The sequence below is a fragment of the Urocitellus parryii genome, chromosome 13 (assembly GCF_045843805.1).
Source record: "Urocitellus parryii isolate mUroPar1 chromosome 13, mUroPar1.hap1, whole genome shotgun sequence".
Lineage (NCBI taxonomy): Eukaryota > Metazoa > Chordata > Mammalia > Rodentia > Sciuridae > Urocitellus > Urocitellus parryii.
The window spans coordinates 11,514,550-11,540,630 of NC_135543.1; positions in this window are offsets into that span (position 1 = coordinate 11,514,550).

Genomic DNA, 26,081 nt, shown 5'->3' on the forward strand with positions numbered 1-26,081 from the left:
AGATGTTGGAACTGACAAGTTTTCTTCTGCATAAACCGAAATGCTTAGAGGTCTCCTCATTTAAATATAAAATATATTTATGGTACCATGTGGGAGATGTTACCAGGAGATGCAAAGTGATTTTCTATTTCCAGGGTGTAAGAAGGATTACAGCAAGCAGAGCTTGAGGAGAAGAGGAGGGTCAGGGAGGGAGAAAAAAGGGGAGGTACTGTGATTCTGGGGCATAACTAAACGACCACACTTCTTCTCAAACTCCTGAGCATCTTTGTTCAATTCTGAGTTGTCTATGCAGAATTCTAATTGAAACTGGTATTTCTTTTGCTTCTTTTTTTTGGCTTTTAAAAAGTCTTATTAAAATTGTTTATTTTATAACTTTATTGAATATTTACTGACTGAAATTGAATTTATAAGAAAATTGAAAGGATATTGGGCTTTAGAAATTCTCAAGAATGTCAAGAAAAAATGCATCTACAATATTTAAAGCAATTTGTGTGATCTTCTTTTGTACTATACACTGTGGCATTATGGATGCTATTTGCATAATAAAGTTTAACATTTATGAAAAACTTAGCAAATTCATATTCTCCATCCTCCTTTAATGACCACATTATTAGCTCAACTCTTTAATATACAAGCACAGCATGAAGCTCTAGAAGCATTAAGTCTAGGAAGAGAACTGTAAAAATTTGTAAGAAAATCCAGTGGCTTTTTTCTCCATACTCAGGGTTGGGATAGTCTGGGATCCCCTCTTTTTGTCTTGGTTCTCATCTTCTTTGTAGTTATATATAACACTTCAGTCCTGGTCCTAGTGTCTCTTACATAGACCTTGGAGTCCAATTCATTTGATAAATATTTTTTAATTGATTATTTACATATGAAAATAACATATTTTGTTTTCAGAAAACAAACTATTCCTTTCTAAGATAATCCTAAAATACGAGAGGAGGAACAATTGGCCAGGAACATGTGTGATGAAATTGAGAAAAGAACTACTGATTATATTGAAACCAATCCTGCACATAACACATTGAAAATCACCATAAGATTTAAAAAGTAGTTGGTTTATATTAAACTGTATGTTGTTGTGAAGAATTGTGAGAAATCAAATTGCCTACTGAACACCAGGAAGGGTTGAATAAACATTCAATGTCTGTAGCCAGGAAGTCCATGCAGACTTGCCCTATGATGTTAGGAACACACCACTTAAGCTCAAATGTATGGCAAATCCCTCTCTTCCAATTGTGGGATGGAAAAAAAGCCCTGCAGTTTTTATGTTGTAGCATAAGACTTAGAGACATTTGTACAACTGAATACATTTATAAAATAAATGGAAAAAAATTGAGAATGACTGGAATGTGTCTTATTAAATAGTGAAAAATACAGGTGAACATGTGCAGTAAAGCCAAAGCAGCCAAAGTACAAGGATCCTACGGTCAGACACATCCTGGTTATTACTGGTTTCTCTCTCCAGCTGTAGGTATGAGTTTTAGTAAGGTAAGCTATTCTTGTTTTCAATACAAAACAGAAGCTCCTCCAAAGTTTACGAGGAATGAGCCCAGGTCTCAACTCCTTAGCACTCAACCTCCTGTCAATGCAGGAAAATCTCTAAGCCATGATCACCTTTATTCAAGTTTTCTTATGCTGGCAGTAAATTAACCTGATAAAACTAATAGGTGGGTTAATAGTAAAGGAGTGAAGTTACATGATAATGGGCATTTTGTTGATATTTATAAAATTGGAGATTTGGAAATGAAGCATTAACAACAAAATACAATTCAGAGTTCTTAAACAAAGCCAAGCACTGCTACTAGGAGTTCCATAGATACTCACTGACTTAATTTTTTAATGAAATATTAAGGTAAATGACTACATCAGATATTGTGGATACATAAAGACACATACTCATCTCTTTACCTAATCAACTAGGCTGTAATTCTATCATAAAATTTGCCAAGTGATTTCATAGACAGAAGATAGATTTCACACACTACGTTTTCTTAAAATGAGAAAGCACCCGTCTATACAGAGAACAATGGGGCAGTTCAAACACGACTGATTTTGCTTGATTTAGATTTAATGTTTTTCCTTTGTTCCAGGTCCTGGAGTAGGCAAATCAATATTTTTCCTATGGCTCATGTTGTGGTCACAGAATTGGAATAGTTAGAATATGATGTTTCTATCTTTCGGGAGCATTAAAATAGATGTATTTTCTATAATGGTTTCATTAATTTTTAAAAAGATATTATGAAAATATAATTAAAAAAATTCAGATCATTTAACACTTTTAAGTGCATGTATTCACAATTAAGAAAACAGTTTTTGACATTATATATCCCAATTTTTATTCAAAAATATTATTGGATAAAAAAGAATACTTAATAAACCAGAAATGACTATCATTTTTAGACCTAAGTTGCCAATGTTTTAGTCAAAGAAGGTAGAACGCATAGAAATATTTCAGTTTTCACAGAGAAATTATGGAAATCTCAGTAAACATGGCAGGAGCCTCATGGGAAGGATGAGCTTTGCACTGTGGGATTGAGGAGAAGACTAGATGGGACCCAGGCCAGAACTCTTCGTAGGCGAGCAGGCAGAAACCCAAGGACAATGGGCAACTTCTGGACTGACCTGCTGGTGGTGGGTCTTATTGCTCTATCATCTGCTTGACTGAGAGATACCCAAGCACTGCCCTAGGCTAGAGGTGGCAGGGATTCAGCTGCAGAGTGATTCCAGAGCTAGTTACAGGGATTAGGGGAGAACAGACAGCTTGATCAAAAGCACTGTATGCCTCCCCCACCCCCCATCACACAGGAAAAACCTGTACTCCTTTTATGGCAAGGAATAATTGATTTGATGTATTCTATGAATGACAGACTATCAATTACCTCTTCCCATATTTCCCTGACTCTTCTTCCAGGATAACATTTATCTCCCAGAAATGATGTGTTTCAAGATAGCCCAGAGCTCATATCTTTGACTGGACACTGGTGCCTATGCCTGGAAACAAAAAGAGAAAATGAGGTGAGGCCCCAAAGTGTCACCTAGAAAGGATGCAAACCACCCAGGTCAAACATCCCTGAGCAGCCACTTGGCCTCACTCTTTAGAGAGTATCAACACTGAAAACACTGTATCAGAAGTTAAGAATATATTTTATTGGCTTGTTTTTTAGATATACCTAAAGTAGTATTCTTTTTCATCATTTATGTGACTGATTATAAAGCCAAAATCCCACCCAACTTAGGAATGAAAGAAGTTTTGTTGAATTTCTCATTGACCAGCACAAGACTGTCTCTAATTCATATACTTCTTATACTAAAATAATATGTGCTAAACCCAGACATTAGAAATGTTCTCTATTCCCCACAATGAGGTAATTGAATATTTATTTTTAAAAAATCCACAAACAGGAGCTATGTTTGCCCATTGTCCAAGGTCGAGGTGCACAGCAGCAGGTAACAGGTAAAGGGCTTTTCCAAAGCTCCACCATACAAGCTTTCTCAGGCATAGGTGGCCCCCAGTAGACACCAACTAAAAAGAGCTGAAGTCTTCACAGCAAGCATAAGGATGGGAGTCTCCCAGGTTTTATCTCTTAAGCAGTTCTTAGTATAGGAGGTTCCAACTGCTTTACTAGAAAAGATTTTTAGATGTGACCATCTCAGCCACAATTTGAAATCTCATGTAAAGGAAAGCTAATGTCATTTTCTCTGTATAAATGACCTGTATATCCGGGAAGAAATGCTGTTAAAATATATAACCCACTATTAAAACTGGTTATAATGAAAAGATCATTGCTTTCTAAAATAGACTTAAACATAGCAACACTCTGATTTAGTCCTGAAACGAGGGCATCGTGGAACACTGAAAAGCCCTCTTAATTGTTGCTGAAGCCAGGAAGGCCTACTTTAATTTCCCTCTTGGTGGCCAAGGTAAAATGGCCAGATGTCTCAGTTTGACAGCCCAGTCCTTGTGCCTTAATGGTCTGGCTGTGGGTTGAATGAATTTTGTAGGATTTGAATACATTCTGATGCCATTTCCCATCCCTTCTTCCCTCTCTCTGTGTTTTTGCCTGCTTCTGGATCCTTCCCCTTTGTCCTATGATGCACATATATGCAGGTTCATCAAATTCCCATCAACTCCAGGGCAGCCCAATCTGGCACCTGAACAGTATGTTCAAATGACAAAACCTTTTGTTTAGTGCCAGGTCTCTTATTAAGCCAACCACCTGGTTCCAAAACATATCTACCCAAGGCACAGAAAGCTGTTGTGAGCAATCCACATGACATTTCTTTATGATGCTGAACTTTCTGCAATTTTGTTTTGCTTTTGATAATCAACCCCTTTTCATGTGCCTACAATTGTTTATCTTCCAATTACAGATTTTTACCTTGACACCAACTAGAAATATTTATATGGACAGAGAGTAACAATGGACAAAAATCAGGGAGACTAAAAGAGTAAATTGTTTTGTTATCTCTTTAATGATAAAGAGTCTACAAAATGTAGTGTTGCCCTGAATGTGAAACAAGACTCTTTCAAACCTAATAGAAAATACTCAGGCACACATTAGTATATATACTGTTACTGTATTTTATTTGTGAATGTCCATATGTAGAGAAAAATCAACAACCCCATATGCTATGTAGTTAAACCTTGGGTTGATGCAGTGGGTGAGATAAAATTTATGTGAAACAGACATTCTGTGATAGCCATTAGTCTGGTATTTTAAAATGTGTCAGAATTTGAGGACATACAAAGAATATTAGTACTATCTGACAATGTACAATACAAAATATGCATACTACTTTTGCTTAGAAGAAAGAGATTTAACCAGAGAAGATCAAAATATTTTGTGATGGATTTTGAAGGGCCTTGAAAATGTCCCAGAGATATTAGTCCAATTTGAAACAGTGAAGAAGAGAGAGAAGATTATTGAAACAATACTGGCCTTGTGAAACTTTTAGCAAAAAATCAGAAAAAGCCTGCTCAAGTGTCTGAAATACAGAATTTAGAAGATAATAAGTAGGCACTGCTTCCAGATGCTGCTTGGGTTTACTTGTTTTACAGCCGGGGAAGCTAACACACAAATGTCTCTGTCATGGAGAATGTAGTGGACACATCGCATACTGCTGTTCTGGCCAGATGTCAGCTTCTTTCGTTTCATTGACACATTTACTATAATTTGAGGAAATATTCCTCTGATGTCACACTTGAAAATCAGTAAGATGTTCTTCATTTCTGAAACCAAGGAGTTGGCTTTGGCACTTACAGAGCCCTACCTATACTTTCTCTCTGGACCGTGCAGTTGCACAAGGTAAACAGGACATGAACATTTTGGAATGGCCTCATCTTGTACTTGACATCCTTCATCTGTCACATTGGTCAGAAATTCCCTTGGACTCTGAATTTCTTCATATAGTTTCAATGATTTTTTTCTTTATTAAACTATTATTTTCTATTTTAACATCAGAAAAGCCATAATATCATAGTGAGTTTTTTTTATATAAAAATGGATACTTTGGGATTTAATCTTGATTATTTAAAACACAAACTAAGTTCCCACAGAGTACTTCCAACTCAGTGCCCACGATGGATGTTTCAGAGCTTATTAGAATAGGTGAGTAGGGTTAAAAAGCAGACTGAATTTTGCAAAATGGAAAATGAAATGGGTTGCCCATTTTCAAGGACTGCAGTAAATAATATAAGAGAAACTTTCAGATTTTCTTATGGTCAAAGTTTGCAGCTTCCATGGATTTTCCACAATTTCCAGTTATCCAGTTAATACAAAGGGAATGTTTTAATCCCAGATGGAGAACTTTCAATTTTTGACTTTTAGGCAAATATTAGCATAGTTTAAGATGAAATTCTAATCAACTACAAAAAAAGAGTATTTTAAAAGGTCCTTTGTTTCCCTTTAGGTCTGTGGAGTTGACGGCTTGATGTTCTGGCTGCATTTCTGTCATTCCCTGTTATGTTGGTACATTCCCATTCTCACGTGTGAACTGAAGTGGACTAGGAGTTTCTAACCTCTGATGTGTGCACGTCAGATGTGTTCCAGAGTCAATATCCCTTTAGTCATTGAGGATTTGCAAAGTCACTTACTAGAAATGTCACTGTCTCTCAAAGAACAAGCCCAGTGGCCCAAATTAAGTAGTTAGTACAAATTAACGTTATAAACCTGCACAGATTTCCTTGTCTTGGGAATCTTCAAACCCAAAGTCCACATAATTTATCTTTCCTGAGAGCTCTTTAAAAAGGAAGTAAGATTCTTCTTATGATTTCTGGCACTGTTACTGTTCATACTTTTCATTAACTTTATTTGAATTATAGTTTTATTTTATTGAACATTAAGTATTATTCCAGTTGATTTTTGCACACTGCCTCCTGACTATGAACAGTTAGCTGTTACAATCCCTAACATACACTAACACTACACAGATTCTATAGTTACCTCTCCTTTAATCAAACTGCAATTCCATTGTTCCAATGCCATCAATAACAGAGTCATGAAAAAGCTGTAAGTTTGTCCTGAGCCAACTGTTTTTACTTTTCTAGATCTTCCAGTTTGAGTTGAACAGATAATCTAGGGATTTCTGTGCTCAAATGCATTACTTAAATGAAAATAAAAAGCGGTTTCATTTTTAAAATAAGATCTCTGTTACATACCCAAAGGAAATAAATCTCATCCCCTCCCCTCTCTCTCACACACACACACACACACACACACACACACACACGTACACACAGTCTCTCTCTCTCTCTCTCTCTCTCTCTCTCTCTCTCTCTCTCTGTGTGTGTGTGTGTGTGTGTCTCTCTCTCTCACTTTCACTCTCTTTTTAATAATGGGAATCTGTTGAATTAATAATTGGATAATCAAGGGATTGAATTCCAACTTGCTCACTTAAGTATGTAATTTTGAATCAAATTCTCAAACTTTCAGAACTCCACTTTCCCAATACATAGAAATGATTACTAAGTCACACATTCACAGACACACACACACACACACACACACACACACACACACACCTGTCTGTATGTGAGTGTATAAAGAACTCCCAGGGCCTTCCACATGCTAGGCAAGTCCTACCACTGAACTATGTCCCCCGACCTCAATTTACTTTTCAGTAAACATTACACGACTACATTGACTTCAGCTTTGTGAGCAGCATTTGTTCTTAGTGTTTGCCTCAATAGAATGCCACCTTCTTGATTTCTTCCCTCCTGCTCACTCATTTTGTTGAAGAGAACGGCACTTGCCTTATAGAGGATCATGACACAATTGCTTTAGGAAAAAATGTTACCTAAATTTCAGTATAAAGAGGCCTTACTAAGTAATAACCATTGGGGGCTTTCAAGATGGCAGACTAGAGGAGGGTCGCTTTTCTGGCTGCTCCTTGTCATTGAAACTGAGAGAGCAGACAGGCAGCTTCTCAGAAAGGTGCACGAAGAGAAACAAAGGGGGAGGTACTGGAATTTAAAACTGGACATTCAAAACAGATCAGGGACTCAGAGGTTGGATATAATAAGATAAGGAAGCAATCTCTAGCAGCACAGCCAGGCCAGAAGCACAAGCCAGAGTAGTCCCTCTGTGAGCATAGTGGAGGGACAAGAAAATTAAAGGAGCCCACATCTTTCAGAGACCTGAGGCATGTCTGGGAATCACCATTTGACCAGTTATCTCACTCCTCATTATATATCCAAAAGACTTAAAATCAGCAAAGGATAATGTTGCAGCCACATCAATGTTCATAGCAGCTTAATTCACTATTGCTAAGCTATGGAATTAACCTAGGTGATTTTTAACAGATGAATGGATAAAGAAAATGTGAGACACACATGCACCCCCCCAACACACAATGGAATATTACTCAGCTATAAAAAATGACTATAACTTTTGCTGGTAAATGGATGGAAATGGAGACTCTCATACTAAGCAAAATAAGCCAATCCTAAAAAAAAAAAAAACCATAGTCCTAAGATTCTCTCTGATATGCAGAAGCTAACACACAACAAGGGAAATGGAAGTTCAATGGATTAGAAAAAGGGGAATGAAGGGAAGTGAGGGGAGATGGGAATAGAAAAGACAGAATGAATCGGACATGACTTTCCAGTGTTCTTATATGAATACATGACCAGTGTAACTCCACATCATGTACAACCACAAGAATGGGTTATAGCCCATGTAAATATGATATATCGAAATACATTCTACTGTCATGTATAACTAAAAAGAACGCATTTAAAAAATGGTAAAATAATAATAATAATTGAATCTGGAATTTTCGAGTTTACATACAGGGTTGGGCCTTAGAATCAGTATTATCTATGTTTCATTTTTTATCTTTCTGAAAATCACGTTCCTCAATTTACAGAACACAAAATGTGTTGATGAAGGCAAAATGAACTTGAAAAGTGAAAGTCCAATATAACCTTCAGGCTTAATTCTAATTTTTGATATTATAATTTTTTCATCATTATTACTGCTCAACAGTAATATTATAATGGCCTCAACATTTTATTAACCTCAGTCGTTAGTAAATTCTTGTCCGATAATCCTATCCTTCAGCAATTCATTGTGATGTCCATTAGAGAACAGAGGTGGGGGAAATGGTCGTAGTGAGCAAAACAATTTAGAAACCAAACGACATTTGCATGGAAACCTTGGAAGTAATTTTGAGACACTGGTGACAGTTTCAGGTTTCAGGCCAACAGTCATTTTGTTTCCCCCCAAGATAACATTGTTCCCATTTTGAAATGCTGGATTATTTAGACACATCTTTTCCCCCTACCTTAGTCTCATAATAAAATGCTGAAAAAGGCCTGCTCAATTCGTGGATTGCTGAGCCAATGCCAAGATGGTTGTAAACACAGACAAATCACACTTTTCACAAAGAGAGAAGCACTCATTGTTCCTAAGGACAAAATAAACATAATGAAGCTTGTTCTCTTCACCTGGGAGCATCCAAGTACCACCACCTATTCGTAATATGATAAAGTGTTTTGGTGCCGTTCATTCACACGTGATAGTTCTATAGTCCAGTCAGGAGAAGTTCACGTTCAATATAGATTTTACTATTCAGAATAGATGCTTAAAAGTAGCTTTATTATTTCCACTGTGAAAATGAAGCAGTCAGAGTTTAGGGGGCCTCACGGGCACACAGTTCCTAATTGTCGGGACAGGGAGCAACAGCAGTAACAACAACAAGGAAAGTCACAGTTCAGGGTGAGCACTGGGTGCCTGACGCTCAGGGAGCCTGGGACCAGGTTAGCTCATTTGATCTTTTAACCAAAACTTGTAGGCAGACCCTGTCAGCCCATGTGTGGATCATAAACCAAGCCACAGAGACTGAAGTAACTGACCTATGGTCAGAAATCATTTGAGCCCATACAGTGTGGTGTGAGAGCTGTGTGTGATGTCACCCACACAGTCACTTAGAACAGGCCTTCCTTCTGTGGAGCAAGGAACATGCAGGGAAGACAGCTGGGTTCCTCTGGAAAGGGTACCAAACGCTTCCACATCATCATCCTCTACAATATAAAAAAAAAAAAAAATAGAATCAGCAGCAAAGTGCTGGCCTGTTTTTAAATCCCAACAGGCAGGTGGTTATTTTTAATACACTGACCTAATTGCACATGGTGATCCAAGGTCAGCATAAAACCCCAGAGAAAGACTGAAGTATCAAACATGTTTATGTTGGGCAGAGGGCAAGCAGAATAATCTTAAGGCAGCAATTCTTGATTTTAGCATTAACTGCTCACTCAGAGCCAGCATACCATATTATATTAAAATGACAGTCTTTGGGCATGGGCGGAAGAGTCCTGAGTGCTGAAGGAGAAGAAAAATTCAGGTAGCATGAAAATATATCACTCAACTTTTTAGAAGGATGCTGGAATTTGCAGTTATTCCATAAAATCCCAGGGGTGGTGGTCTGAATTCGTTCTAGAGCTTTTGAAAAATGATAATAACAGGTAATTTGATTTTGGCAGTCAGGCTGGTCTACATTAGATATTTAAAATAAGAGATATTCCCACTGAAGTCTGGAAAAAAATATTTCCTTGTTACAGGTTTTGTTTGACATTTTATTCTGTTTTCTATTTTAACAAAATAAGTAAAGCACACAAATATAAAAATTATGAAATTAATAAAAGTGACTTGTGTTGATATTTCTGATAAACTAACTTTTAACTAATAGGAAACTTCATTTAGATGTTCATTTAAAATGATAGCTTCCCTGTGCACTAGCAGCATCCAGTAAAATGCAAGATGTAAAAAAACTTTCAGTTCATGCACATGCATAATATCCTCTCCCCCCCCCCATCTAGAGAACATTTCCATACAAAAGTATAAGTTTTGCGGTCATTAAAATATAAATCATGTTTAAAGTCATAAGATTAAATTACTCATTAAGAGAGAGACTATGTAAGAAAAACATACAAAAGTCCATGAGGCTGTCTTAACTGATAATGCTTAAATTTTATGTAAAACTGAAACAAAAATTTTATTTCATATTTCTCTGAGATGTCTTTAATCTTGAACTAATATTGTTGAATGAATATGAAAATGAAGATTGTTGCAGTATGAAATTCCCATCAATAATTTAGGCCTTGACACCTTTTTAAAAAATATTAGAAGCTGTAATAAATGTAATTCCAAAACAATTTTTAAAAAAATAATATTTAACCCTAAAATACAATTTTACAGAGAACACTAGATAGATAGAAACGTCAAAATACAGGTTTGAGAATAGAAAAGAATAAACGAGTAGTTTTCAGGTGATTATGTAGAAACGGTTTATTAAAACAAGATTCACATGATATCTAAAGGTTTAAAAAAGTATGAAATAAAGAGACATTTTGGCAAGTGGGATTCTGCAGATCTTTAGGCTCTGTTACCTGTTTTCTTGGAATATTCACTTAAGGCTCAATCTGAATCATAAGACCACTTTTATAATGTGCATTACTTTAGGCAAATTATTAAACATGTTGTATTTGGTTTTCTTGTCTATAAAAACTGGTTTCATAAGATCATTGTGAGTAAGGGCTTAGTGAGACATATTTAGTCAAATATTGATACTAAAAGTCCTGGTCTAGCCCATGCATTGTCTTTATAGTTTATGGAGATCAAATCAAATTCATTTGATTAAGTATTATCTATAGCAGAGTTGAATAGTTACAACATAAAATATCCCATGTACAAATTTGTTAACTGTTATAACAATGCCATATATATAGATATATATACACATAAATATATATGAGTGAAAGTATACTTAGTGAAAAATTTTTTTCAATTTTATAATTTATAAAAAAATATAATTTTAAAATATTTTCCATCATCTTGATGATATAAAATATCTGATATATTTTATATCACCCAGAATTCACAATGACTTTATGATACAAATTTCTTACATTAGGACACTGAAGCACACATATGTTTAGAAGATTCCTGATTCTAGGTCACACACTCTAAATTAAACATACATTTCAAAAGTGGGTTTTTTTAAGTTATAAAATGAGTTTTATTCCAAAAGTATTCCATTTTATGCTTAAAGGAATGCTATGGGAATGTTTGCCTCTGTTGTTATGTCATACAGATAACACTGCAGAGGTGAACCAATGCTTATAATTGTGATGTCTTGTCTATAATACCCACTTCCATTATCAGTGCACTTTTATCCTGTTTACTTTGCAAAGCCTTGATGCTATTTATTTCCCTCCTCAAGGCCTTATTTGATATGTTCCATCAGAATTAATTGTTCCTTCCTCAGCACTCCCATGGCAAAACTTGTATTTAGCAAATTAATTTTCCCATAGTTTACTCAGTTATTTATATGCTTATGTTCCCCATAAGAGCTTGAGTTGTCAGGGCAGTGACTATTTCTAATGCATCCTTGAACACTCACTGGACTCAGTTCAAGACCTTGCCCAGAATAGGTACTCCAACAGCGTTAACAAGATCAAACTGCATCCCAAGGATATGGTTTCAGCTTTGCAGCATTCTATGTTTGATTATGTGGCTTTTTGTCCATGAAAAATGTTGTATGGGATATATTTTTCAAAATTAAGACTAATTAAAATTAATTTTCTTCTGAGAGTCATTTTGGAATTTTGCAAGAACCTCTTTGATAATTAGAGACACCCAGGGGTGTCACCAAACCTGGAGAGGGAGTCACTGTTCCATCAAACGTGACCCAAGGATGTAGCTCCCATGTGGCTATTAATAGCATCGACTGCAAAATATGTCAGGGTTTATTAAGTGAAAATCTCATAAAGGTTTGCAAATAAAGTACTGCTTATGCAATATAGATAGCATGCGGCTCAGCTCCCTTAGAAGAGAATTAATAAACAAACTAAAGCAACAGTGTGTTTATTCTCAGGAGCATCCTCCAAGGATGTTCTCCAAATGTACAGAGCACTTAACTCTAGCTTTTAAGAGAGATACAGCATGAAGAGTTTGCAAAGAATAGAGTCATTATGAATCTTTTGGACTTAAAATGAAGTAAAGAGAAAGCTCTGCATTTTTGCTCTACTGTAATATTTGTTTTCTATTATTGTAATTAATTTTCAATATAGTCTGAGGATTAGGCTCAAGTCAACTGTGATATGAGGCAATTCCCCAAGGACGGAAGTCCTCTTTCCAAATCAAGGAGCCCTGGGAGTTAGGCTCTGATGTGAAGAGGTCTAGAATTATCCAGGCTGTAGCTCTTACAGTATGAAGAGAGGTGAAGGCTAACACTTCATTAAAGCTAAAAGGTGAAAAGCTGTGGATTTAATTGAATTAGATGACAGCATGTACAGAGTGAGAAAGCTTTCCCATAGAATCAATGTCCTCTGGAGGGAGGCAGTTTAATTCTTACTGTCATCAGGGCCAGGGAATGAGTGGCCTTGGTAATTTCATTTCTCTCAGAAGGAAAATTATCTGGGCAGAGACAGACATAGAGTTTAATGAAAGTAAACTTGTGGCTTTCTGAGATGCCTATCTATGCAACTATAACAAAAGCCACTCTGCACCAGCACCAGTCAAACCTTGAAATAGCCTAAGAATATACCAACATAATGAAGAATTGTTGCTTTTTTAGCTAAGTGCCTGATATTTTGGTCGTCCAGTCTTTGGTAAGCTTTGACAGTAGTAGTAGCTGGCACATAAGATGTTGAACAAAGAAGTCACTGTCCCAGTTGGTCTAAGAGGTGATCTTTTGTATCTTACTTTACATTCATTTTTATAGTGCATATTAATCATAAAGAAGAATGGGCTTCGTTGTGGAATATCTGTACATGCATTAACTATATTCTGGTCATTTCCACAAACCCATGACCCACTTGCACTCCCTTTCCCTTCCCCCCAAGCCTCCTCTCTCTAGTAATCTTGGTCTAAGTGTTGATTTTAGAACTCAGAGGTAGTCTATATAAACAAGCAAAGGAAAAAGTAAATTTAGTCCATGCTGCGAAGTTTATCAAAAAACCTGGAGCTTAGTTTTAGTTAGAAATGTAGATTAGAATAGAAAATAGCAAAAGCAACTCTAAGAGAATCATTTAAGACAAGTCAAGGATTAAATGGAGTCTTAATAGCTATTAAATATTTATTATCACAATATTTCTGAAAGCACAAGCAAAACATAAAAAAGATAAAAAATAAAAGAAAGCAAATTTTTTATCACAAGTAGAATGCCATTATTTCACTATTTTTAAAATTGATAGCAGATTTCCTAAGTTCAATTCTACACAATATATTTTAAACTACCTCAGTGGTATTCAACTTACAACATGCTAAGAATTCCTAATACATTTAAAACCAATTTATTTATTTAAATTAAAAAAGAATGCATCTTTGAATGTAATGGTGCTAATAAATTTCCTCTTTGTAGAGAAAGGAGTAAGAATTTTGATACAAACTTATTGATACAAGCAAAAATTTTACCATGACCCCTTTTGCTCAATCTAATAATGCCAATTAGAAACAACACAAAATTAATAATCCCTTCAAATGATAGAACTGTATGATTTCATTATTTTATTTACTTCCATGAAAATTGTAGTTGGGTGAGGTATGCTAAATTCAAACACATAAACATCATAAATAGGCAGGACTTTCCAATCAATCAATAACATTAATAATAATGACAATAATAGTATGTATGATGATGATGTCTGAGTGCCATGTCTCAGTCCTTGTTAATTATAAAATCTTTTTCCTGTATTTGATATAGCACCAATATATTATGCACATTAAATGCATATCTAAACATAGTACTTGTGATTCAATTAATAATAATTTGACTTATTTATTTGTATACCTTAATAACTAAAATTATATCATTTTCTGAAGCAAGCAAGGTGAATAAATATGATTCATCAATTTTTAAAAAATACATTTGACAGAAACAAGGGAGAATCTAAATTTGAGTTGATCTCAACATCTGGTTTTAATACCCTCATCTCTTTTAACTTCTTATGATTTATTAGTTCTATCTTTTCCCTTGATGTTAGCTATTCTTATAAATCAGAAGATATTTACATGCATATAAAATTATTGATGCTATTTAAATGAAAGGCTTTCAAGTTGATTGAAATCGAGGCAGGATAGATTAGGGACCCTTGTACCAGTCCCCACCCCACCTTGAAAAGCAGAGCTGCAGGAGTTTAAGAACATCTTTTCATCTTGCCCCTTTCAATAATCAAAAAAGCAAACTTGCCCAAAGAGTAAACAAGATTCTGTTTTTCATCCATCCTGAGGAGCATGCACACACCCCCAAATTTGACCTGTAGTAACCTAAGAAGGAAATCTAATATAAAACCCAGTAATGAGCATTTGGTGCATGCACAATACACATTATGGGTAAGGCACAAATATCTGTCAATCACAGCTTGCCTAGCATAAGCCACTCTTTGAAAAAAGCCCAGAAAGGTGAACAAAGAACTTGAGCATATATAAGCCCAGATGCCCTGAGTCCTGAGTCTATAGGCATATGTCTTTGTCTTGTCCCTACTCTACCTGTGCAGCATATCTTCATCCAATAAACTCTCTTAACTCTTTTTCTTTGTCTTGGTGAATTATTTTGCCACCTGTGCACAGGCCATTAACCAATCACACAGATCCAATGACAGAAATGATCACTTGGGTGTATTTTCAGATTAGATAGTTGTTTCTCTGCCTATCTATATGTGCAAGTGTTTAAAACATGCTTTGCCATATAATCATCAGTGGATATTGATAAAATAGTATTAGTCACATTCCTCTCAATGCAAAATATTGTGATATTCTAGATAATTATATATTTTCTCTTTCCATAATATAGTCATTTTTATTGTATCTTATATAGATTTCTTAACAACTGGCTTTAGCTTGCACATATTTGCAATAATACCAAGCCTATGAATAATTCTTTGATTGAACTTCAGAATTGAGTCTGTCTTTGCAGTTTCATTCACTTTGCCTAATTTTACAAAGCGGTTTTTCCATTAAGTGATTTTTGTCAACACTGATTTCCATATACAACATTTTTATGTAAAAATTATTTTGTATTTGTATATTTTTCTGTTGTACATTTTTATAGTGGTTCACAAAAAAATCACTCCTGCTACATTTCAGAGCCAAAAATGTGACAACAAAAAACTCTCGTAAGTTCCATAAGATATGTATTACAAAATTTTACAATAATAATCTAAATGCCTATATTCCAGATTTTTCTGATACTCTTCAAAATTTCAACAATGTATTCTATTTATATGTGAATGTTATTTGCTGACAAAAATACGTTTTAATTTTCCATCATATTATCTCAGCATGTTATATTTTAGTTTTCACCACAGCAGGAAAAACAATTGTTTGGAATGCTGCAGATCTTTCTGATATAAGGTACATATTTAATAAGAAACTAAAGGAGGTTTTTTTGAATAATTACCATTTCTCAGATAGAACTGGGAGTCCTTGGATTGAATATTGCAGGATTGGATACCACTAAAAATGGTGACTGTTTCATACTTAACGTCCTCTTCTGGCCTCCTGTCATCATTAGATAAAATCCTAAGGTATTCATAAATCAAAGTTATAATTTAAAACAATAGATGCAAATAGATAAATGGCAATTTCCTTATTTTGTTTATCAACTTATTTTCAAATTTTCTTGCATCATCAGCTTTGGGGAACCTCTTAATGTAATCAGCAATGAGCAAATTTTACAGGAATGTTTATTGCTGTAGTATTGTAGAGAAATGGTTAATTGCTTTATCCCCAGTTATGCTGGCTCTTCTATTGTCAGGATTGTCTTTACTCTGTAGATTCTCTATAGGTCTTCATTCTATGGCTTTGTATTTGTTTAATTGCAGTAAAACTACAGAGTTGAATTAATATACCACAATTAGAGTTGTTTTGGCAAATGTACATAGCTATGCCTTAGCTCCTCCATGAAAATACAGCATGGTTGTTAATCCCCTCCTCCAAAATATTATCTTCATTCCCTCCAAGGCCTCCTCTAGGTAATAGGTAATCACTATTATTTTTAGCACCCTAGTTTGTTCTTAAACTGTTTATGAGTAGAATAATGCAATACATATTCTTTGGGGCTAGTTTTCATTCTTTTTATGATGATGCTTTTGAGATACATCCGTGTTGTTGAATATTTCCTCCTCTTCTTGCTTCTGATAAGCAGTATAGCTTTGTATAAATATACAACAATTTACCTCTTTTCCTAATTGGGTGGACTGTCAGGAGCAGTGACTGAATTATGTTTTCTGAATCATCCCTTAACAAAGGTGATGCCTTTCTTTAGATCTCTCCATGTGAAGGCGTCAATTTGAGACTGCCTAGTTCCTATAGTGAAACCCTGTTTAATAGGAGGTTCCATGCCAGCCATGGAACTATTCAGATCTTGATCTTGACATTCAGACACCAGTTGTTCAGGGTTAGAAAGTTACTGGTGCAAGCTGATAATCATAATTGGACTGTTTATACTCAGGTCCTTAGTTCTGCTTACTTTGAAGAAACTTTCTCACCATAAATCCTTTTGATGTTTATACCCATATAATAAATGTGTCGAGCTTATTGTGTGTCAATACCTCTCTACCAAGGAGGAGTCAACCACAGAGACCCAGCTGCTTCTCTATTTGTGAGTCTATTTGCTTTTTCTCCATTCCCTCACCAAAAAGTATGGGAACCTGAATTACCAGCCATGGAGGTCACAGTAGTGGGCACAGTAGATTTTTCCAGTTTTTTTCATACTATGAAAGCAAAAGCTATGAAGATTCTTTACAAGTTTTTTTTTCTAGGTTTTGTTTTCATGTCTCTTGACAAAACATTGGGGAAAGCAATTTCTGGATAAATGGATGTTTTATTTCACAGCTAATGTTTTACCAACATAGTGGGATCCTAGAGTCCAGTTGATATGCATCCTCATCACTACTTGGTACTGTCAGTTTTTATTATTTTTTAATCTCTGTAGTTGGTATATAGTGATTGCTATATATAATGTACAATATTGTATGGCCACATATATGGATTCATTTTTACTTCCTTTTTTACACTTTGTTCTGTGTACATTGGTCAGACATGAACAACTTGTTCTGTGTGCATTGCTCATTTCAACATAGTCCTTTCTTAAGTTTTAAAAATAACTTTTGTTCCAATTTAGTGAAGTGCTTTTTAGAAATTGCATATTTAGAAAATTTAAAGATTTTCATGTCTATATTCATGGAGGATATTGTTGGATAATTTTGTTTGTTTTAGTATTTTTTTCTGGTTTTATTATATTCATTAAGCATATTCCACAATATATTGAAGAGAGTTTTTTTTTTCTATATTCTGAAAGAGTTTGATTGGCTGATATCATTTATTCTATGAAAATTGACCAAATGTGTGTAGAATTTTATTTTGGGGAAGGCTTTTAATTAGAAAATTAGCTCATTGAATGAACACTGATTAAATAAAATACTAGTTTGATCTTATGTTACTTTGGGGAAGTTGCATGAAGATTTTTGTGCAATTTATTTAAATTCCTGATTTAAGCTGTCAATTACCTTTTGAAACATCTTTAAAATCTATGGGCCAGTATTCTCTATAATGTCCCTATTTAATTTCTGAAGATGGTGATTTGTGCACTATTTTTTTATGATCAGCCTTTCTCAGGGTTTATTACTTTTATTATTTTTTTCTGAAAACCAACAATTGACTTTGCTAATCTTTTTTTTTTTTTTTTTTTTTTTTTACTTTTTAAGAATTTCTGATTTAATTCATAGGATATCCTTCCTTATACTTGATGAGGGCTTGTTGTGATTTTTTTTTCTCTTTATAGAAAATTTAAACAAGAGATCTAATTTCCAATTATATTGTTATTTCCTATATATTTTTATTGATTTCCATTTAATGCTATTGTGGTCATAAACATATAGCATAATATTTTCTTTTAATTTGTGGACTGGGTATGTGGCTCAGTGGCAGAGCACTTGACAAGCATGCACAAGGCCCTATCCCCAGCAGTAGAAAATTTTGTTTACTATATTATCTATCCAAGTGAATGTTCCATGTGCCATAAAAAGATTATTTGCAGTTTTTGTTTTATGAGTATAAATTTGTATAAGTCCCTATTGAATTTTTCTATTAATTTTGTCATTTATCAAGCATAGAATTTTTAAATCTTCAAAAATGAATGTGAACATGTGTATATTTCTCTTTGAATTGGTCAGTTACTTTTTTCCATATATTTTAAAGCACTTTTATTATGTAAGTCATTTTTATAACTGCTAAGTCTTCTAGGTGAATTGTCCATTTCATTTTTATGAGTTATACCTCTTTGGCAAAACTCATCTCTAAGTCAAATTTTGCATAAAGTTAAAAAAGTAAAAACTACTCTACTTCTTATTTTTATCATGGTATTTTCTTGTTCAAAAACCACTTTTACCCTAGTTTTTTGAATTAAAGGGCAAAACTTGTAGACAGCATATAATTGAATCTCACTTTTTCAAACTAGTCTGAAAATTTCTCCTTATCAATTGAGTTATATACTCCACTTACATTTATTTCAATCATTGATAGTCTATGATTTATGTATTGACCTTGCTACATATCTTCTCTGCTCCACGATTTTTGTTTTTAATTCTCTTTATCCTATGAATGAACAAATTTTGGTATTTCATTTTAATTTTCATATTGCATGTTTATTTATACATTTTAGAAATATCTCTGAGGATGACTAGAATATGAATTATTTTATTTAAATTATTTATTTTAATTTGTTATATATGAGGACAGAATGCAATTCAATTCATATTACATATATAGAGTATATTTTTTCATGTCTCTGGATGTACACAAAGTAGTTTCACACTATTCATGTCTTCATACATGTACTTAGGGTAATGATGACCATTTCATTCCACAATTTTTCCTATTCACACACTCCCTCTGTTCCTCTCCCTTCCCTTTGCCCTATCTAAAGTTCCTCCACTCCTACCATGCTTCTCCCATCCCTATTATGAGTCAGTATCCTCATATCAGAGAAAATACTCAGCATTTGTGTTTTGGGGGTTGGCTTACTTTACTAAGCATTATCTTCTCCAATTCCATCCATTTACCTGTAATTGCCATGATTTTGTTATCGTTATTGCTGAATAATATTCCATTGTGTATATATACCACATTTTCTTTATCCATTCATCTACTGAAGGGCATCTAGTTTGGTTCTACAGTTTAGTTATTGTGAAATGTGCTGTTATAAACATTGATGTGGCTGTGTCCCTGTAGTAACCTGTTTTTAAGTCCTTTGGGTATAAAGCAAGGAGTGGGATAGCTGAGTCAAATAGTGGTTCCCTTCCCTGTTTTCCAAGGAATCTTCATACTGTTATCCAGATTGGCTTCATCAATTTGCAGTCTTGCCAGCATGTGAAAGTGCCTTTTGCCCCACATCCTTGCCAAAACTTATTGTCCTTTGTATACTTAATAGCTGCCATTCTGACTGGAGCTGGATGAAATCTTAGTTTTGATTTGCATTTCTCTAATTGCTAGAGATGTTGAACATTTTTTCATACTTTTGTTGATTGATTGTATATCCTCTTCTGAGAAATGCTTTTCAGTTCCTTGGCCCATTTATTGATTGGGTTATTTGTTTTTTGGGTGTTAAGGTTTTTGAGTTCTTTATAGATCTTAGAGGTTAGTGCTCTATCTGATGTGTGAGGGATAAAAATTTGTTCCCAAAATATAGGCTTTCTATTCATCTCACTGATTGTTTCTTTTGCTGAGAAGTAACTTTTTTAGTTTGAGTCCATCTCATTTATTGATTCTTGGTTTTAATTCTTGCTCTATAGGAATTTTTTAAGGAAGTCAGGGCCCAATCGGACATAATGGAGATTTGGGCCTACTTTTTCTTCTATTAGGTACAAGGTCTCTGTTTCATTTTGTTGCATATGGATTTGCATTTTTCCCAGAACCATTTGTTAAAGAGGCTATGATTTCTGTAATATATGTTTTTGGTGCCTTTGTTTAATATAAGATATCTGAAGATATGTGGGTGTGTCTCTATGTCCATTATCCTGTACCATTGGTATACCAATCCATTTTAGTACCAATACCATGCTCTTTTTGTTACTATTGCTTTTTAGTATAGTTTAAGTTCTGGAATAGGAATGCCACCAGCATCACTCTTCTTGCTAAGTATTGCTTTGGCTATTATTGGTCTCTTATTTTTCCCATATTAATTTCATAATTGCTTTTTCTATTTCTATGAGGAATGCCAGTAGAAATTTGATTGAAAATGCATTGAATCTGTATAGTGCTTTTGGTAGTATGGTTATTTTGACAATATTGGTTCTGCTTATCCAAGAACAAGGGAGATCTTTCAATCTTCTAAGTTCTTATTTAATTTCTTTCTTTAGTGTTCTATAGTTTTCATTGTAGAGGTTCTTCACCTCTTTCATTAAGTTGATTCCCATGTATTTTATTTTTGGGAGGAGCTATTATAAATGGAGTGGTTTTCTAGTTTTTCTTTCTGCAGATTTGTCACTGATGTACATAAATGCCTTTGACTAATGAGAGCTGATTTTATACCCACTACTTTGCTGAATTCATTTATTAGTTATAGGAGTTTCTGGTGGAATTTTTGGGGTATTCTAGGTATAAAATCATATTGAGAGCAAATAGTTTTGTCTAATTGCTCTGGCTAGTGTTTCAAGAACTTAACATTTTAGTCTACTTGTCAATGACATTGTAGTACTTAAATTAAAAAAAACACAAGCATTTTTAAATCTCCAATCTTTCTCTTTTCTCACAAGAATAGACATGAATTTATTTTTAAATGTTTGGGAGAATTTTCCAGCAAAGCCATCTGGGTGATGGCTTTTTTCTTTAAGCAGTTTTCTGATGACAAACTTATTCAAGTTCCTAACTAACTATGAATTTGTTCAGCTGTTCTGTATTTTCATAATGATGCCTATAGCCTACATGTTTCCAGTGACTCCCCTATTTCTTCTTGGTTATCCAGCTTATAGTGCATAATTGTTCATAGTCTGATCTTTTAATCCCTCCTATGTCTGTGATGTCAGTAATACGTCCTCTTTCATTTCTGACTCCACATTAGTGAGATTTACATTTTTTTCTTAGACCAGCTCAAAATGTGTTGACCATGTTTGTCTTTTCAAATAATCAATTTTAACTTTGTTGAGATTTCTCTATATTCTACTTATCTTAATTATAATCTTTATTGTTTCCTTTTGGTTGTTAACTTTGGGCTTATTGTTTATTTGAGACCTTTTTATTTCATAATATAGACATTTATTACTATAAATCCCTTTTATTATGGTTTTTGATGCATTGCATATGTTTTGACATGTTTTGTTTTCGTTCAACTGATCTTGGACAAATACAACAAGAATACTCATGAGGAAATGAGACTCTCTTCAACAAGTGTTGGGAACACAGGATATTTACAGGAAAGCAATGCCACTGAACTCTCCCTCCACACACAGAAATCATCTTGAAATGGATTTAAGCATTAAATCTTAAACTTCAGACCCCGCCTATACAACTCCTAGAAGGAAACCTAGAAGAAAACCTGCATTATTCTTAGCAATGATTTCACAGATGCAAGACCAAAAGCACAGAGCAAGAGTAACAAGAGGCAGATGGGACCACATCCTGTTAAAATCTCTACACAGCACAGGAGCAAGCAGCACACTGAAGAGACAGCCAATGGAACAGGGGAACAGATTGCCACGTCATACAGCTGAGAAGGGACTGATCCCCAAAGTGTATCAGCAATAGCAGTACCTAACCCAATAACATAATGGGCTAAGAACCTGCATAGACATAGACATGTCTCTAAAGAAGAATATAAATGGTCAAAACATACATGAACAAAAATCACAAAGTCACCAGAGAAATGAAAATAAAAACTGCAATTAGATATCACATTCTACCTGTCAGATGTCTACTATAAGTGGAAAGTGCTACCAAGATTATGGAGAAATTAGAACTCATTTCATTGTTGGTGAAAATGTGAAATGGTGCAGTCGATATGGAAGATAGGTTTCTCAAAAAATTAAAAGCAGAATTACCAAAAGACTAGCAATCCCACTTGTGGATATTTAGCCAAAGAACTGATATCAGGATCTCAAACTGTTATTAGGTCCCTGTGTACTTGAATTTAATGCTTACCAGAGCCCACAGAACGAAATAATGTAAACATTCATGAATGATGATGGATGAAGAAAATGGGATCTCCAAACAGTTGAATATTATGAAAAAAAAAACTATTAAACAACATGGAAGAATTTTGAAAATATTATCATGGAATAGACCACTCTGTTAGGTTAAGTGAAGTATACTAGTCAGAAAAACTCCAATTTTGCATGATTTTTCTTATGTGAGGGACCTAAAATAGTAAAAGATATCAAATGAATGAGTAAAATAGTGCTTCCTGGGGCTGCAGAGAGGAGCATGAGAGAAGTCACTCTATGGGCATAAAGTATCAATGACAGGATGAATACATTCTCGAGATTTGCTGTTAATCATTAGCCTATTGTTCATGACAATACATTTACACTTAAAGCTTCATTAAAAGAGTAGATCTCATGTTATGTCTTCTTATTATGATACAATAAAAGGAAAAACCCTCATATCTGTTGGTAGGAGTAATTATACTGTAATTATAGAGAGCCAATGATATTATTTTCTAATTGAAAAGGAGAAACATTTAACCCAGAAATAAAATTATTGATCCTTCTTTCTTTTTTCATGCTCATATACTTTAACATATTCTCAGATATAGGGTGAAATTTACATAACTTTTATAAATTATAATGTTTGAAACATTATAGAAATGTGCAAGATAGAAATGCTATTTTATTAAATGTTACCTTATTAAATCAAAACATATGTAACAAGTTTTATCTATTTGTCACACACAAAGAAGTCACATTTTTCGTGCTTATTTTAAAACACATTTTATAATAACTCAATTGAAAATTAAATTTTATTACTATATATACTTCCCAAACTGCAATCTCATATTTTGTAGTAAAGTAGAAGACACAAACAAGCAATTCTTTATATGAAGAAATTGTAAAGAATTCCTAAATAATTTTAGTTTCAAACTCTGATTCTCTTTTCTCCTAATAAGTTCAGAGTAAAACTCACATTCAAATATGATATCTTTTTGTTCACTTTGAAAAGTAACAGAAATAGATTGCTAACATTTGCCTTAGGAAGTAAAATATATGCCACTTAAGTGACAAATGGTGTAACCTTCACCTCTATTATGCTGGTCTTTCTTTTCATCCCACAGTATCGCTAACTAAAGCACTAACTCAAACAGTCCTCTTCAGAATGATTAGAATATGATATGTGTAATAGGAGACATAAAAATGCAAGTCTGCAAATCACTTAAAATAGTTGGTAAGTAGATTCCATAAGAAATATATTTTAAAAAATATTAAATTGCAGAAATAAAGATTTCAGATAGTAAGCAGGTGCATACTAAGCATTATATAGAGAGAAGCTGTTTCATAATGGTTAGCTGGTGACACTATGTTCTTGGCTCATTGTGTTTGTATTTTCTTTGTAAAATGAAGCATTAAGATAAAAATATTCCTACTTATATATTTTTGGGAGATGACTAAAATATCTACTTCATAATTATGACTGAATAAATATTGGAAGATTTGATGCTTGTATGGATACTCTGTGAACACTGATGTGGTCATTTCTTCACTTAACTTACTCATCCTTTCCTTTATCCCTCTGTTTATGTAACTAAAGGATGGAGTTTAATGGCTTCATCATGAGGACGCATTATAACATACTGGGGACCACAAGTGTGGAGAAGGGGTATGTTCTCCAATTAACCCAGGCTAGAAAGAGCAATCTACATTAAATCAAAGATTGTGCAAATGAACTCTTTTGAAGAGCAATAAATAAAGACAAAGATAATGTCATCTTGTACTATGAGGTATTTAATAAAATTTTCTGGGGACAGATATTTAAAATTTGCATGCATCTTATAAATTATTTCGATTACTTGTGAGTGAGAAGATGCTCCCCACAAAGGAAGCATATGCTGCCCTTTCTGGGAAGGGAAATCACTTTGTTCATTAATGAGGCTCCAGATAATGGGAGTGGCTGAAGGACTGTGCGGTACTGGGAATGGGAGAAATGAACAAAAATGATTAGCAGGAGCCAAGGGGCAGACCATTCTGGTCTCTGTTGTCATATTGAGACAGGTTTGTTAAGTCAGGAAGGGGGGAGATAATATTTTTCTTTAAAGCACTGATTCAGGTAGGTTAATGGGAGACACACCGCGATGATGTGTGAATGGTGTAGATGACTGATCAGCAATTGCTCAAACTTACTGAGCACTACATTCGTAAGAGTCAAGCAGTGGGTAAAGATATTTTTTTTGTTGTTATTATTTTCGTGTAGGGAGATTAAAGGGAATTCTCTTGTCACATTTTCATGTATGAGGAAGCAAGCTCAAAGAGGCTAAAACATTAGCTCAAGATCAAAATGTAGATAAAGGGACAGCCTGGAAATGAATAATAAGCAGTCCATGTCTAGAAGTCTTATTCTCACTTTGATATTCTGGAAAGCAGATAAAATATGGAAATACTGTGAAGTAGAGTGAGATATATTTACAGGTTAATTGAGTTGGCTGATCTACTGAATATATAGGGTTAAAAGAAGAGATGTCTCAAATTGTAGTAATTAAATGCATGATAAAAACTACATAAAACACTAGTATGCATGTATAACCAAGAAAAAATTATGCACTGAGTGGTTAGTGAGACGCCAAATGAAAGGAGTGAGCCAGGTTGCTGTTTCTACCACCTACTGTCAGAAGGAAGACCTCCCTGAGCAAGGTCTTAGGGCAATCAGTACACAAATGCCACTGGGATCCCCATATGTCCGTGAAGAAGGGAAGTGTAAGTCTACACCATGACTTAACATACTTGCCTCCGAGTGTTTTATAGGGAATAACGGACAGACAAAATACTCTACTGATGGAGCAACCAGTTACAATAAGACCAGGAAAATAAATCTCACCCATGCTGTGGTAAGAGAGTGTTTCAATGAAAATGAGTGGTTAACTATATCAGAAATTCCTGTAATAAGATGATTAAAGGGCTCATCAAAGGGAACTTTGATTTCTAACGTATCAATGTTTGAGGAAATATAAATACTCATTTCCCTGATTTGACTGTGTGGTCCTGAGGACAGAACAGGATGTAAATAAGGAAGAAGACATGCTGTCAAGATAAAAACATTGGAGATCCAAAGCACTCCTGGTCTCAAGCAATTTGGATAAAGGGTACTCACCTGTACTACTAATGTGCATGGGATTCTGGGTCCTACAAAGTTACCCTTTGAAGGAAAATTTATCAGTCTATTGCAAAAGGCATAGTGGGGTTCTCTCAAACTCTTGTTCTGAAGGAAAAATGGTATTTTGAACAGTCTGGTTCAAAAAGATCTTAATGACTGATACTGGGTATGTATGTACTTTGTGCATCATTGAAACAAAATACAGCTTTGAAAAAGTTTAGAGGAGGAAAGATTTGTTTTGGTTCTTGGTATCAGAAATTTCATCCTGTAGTCAGCAGC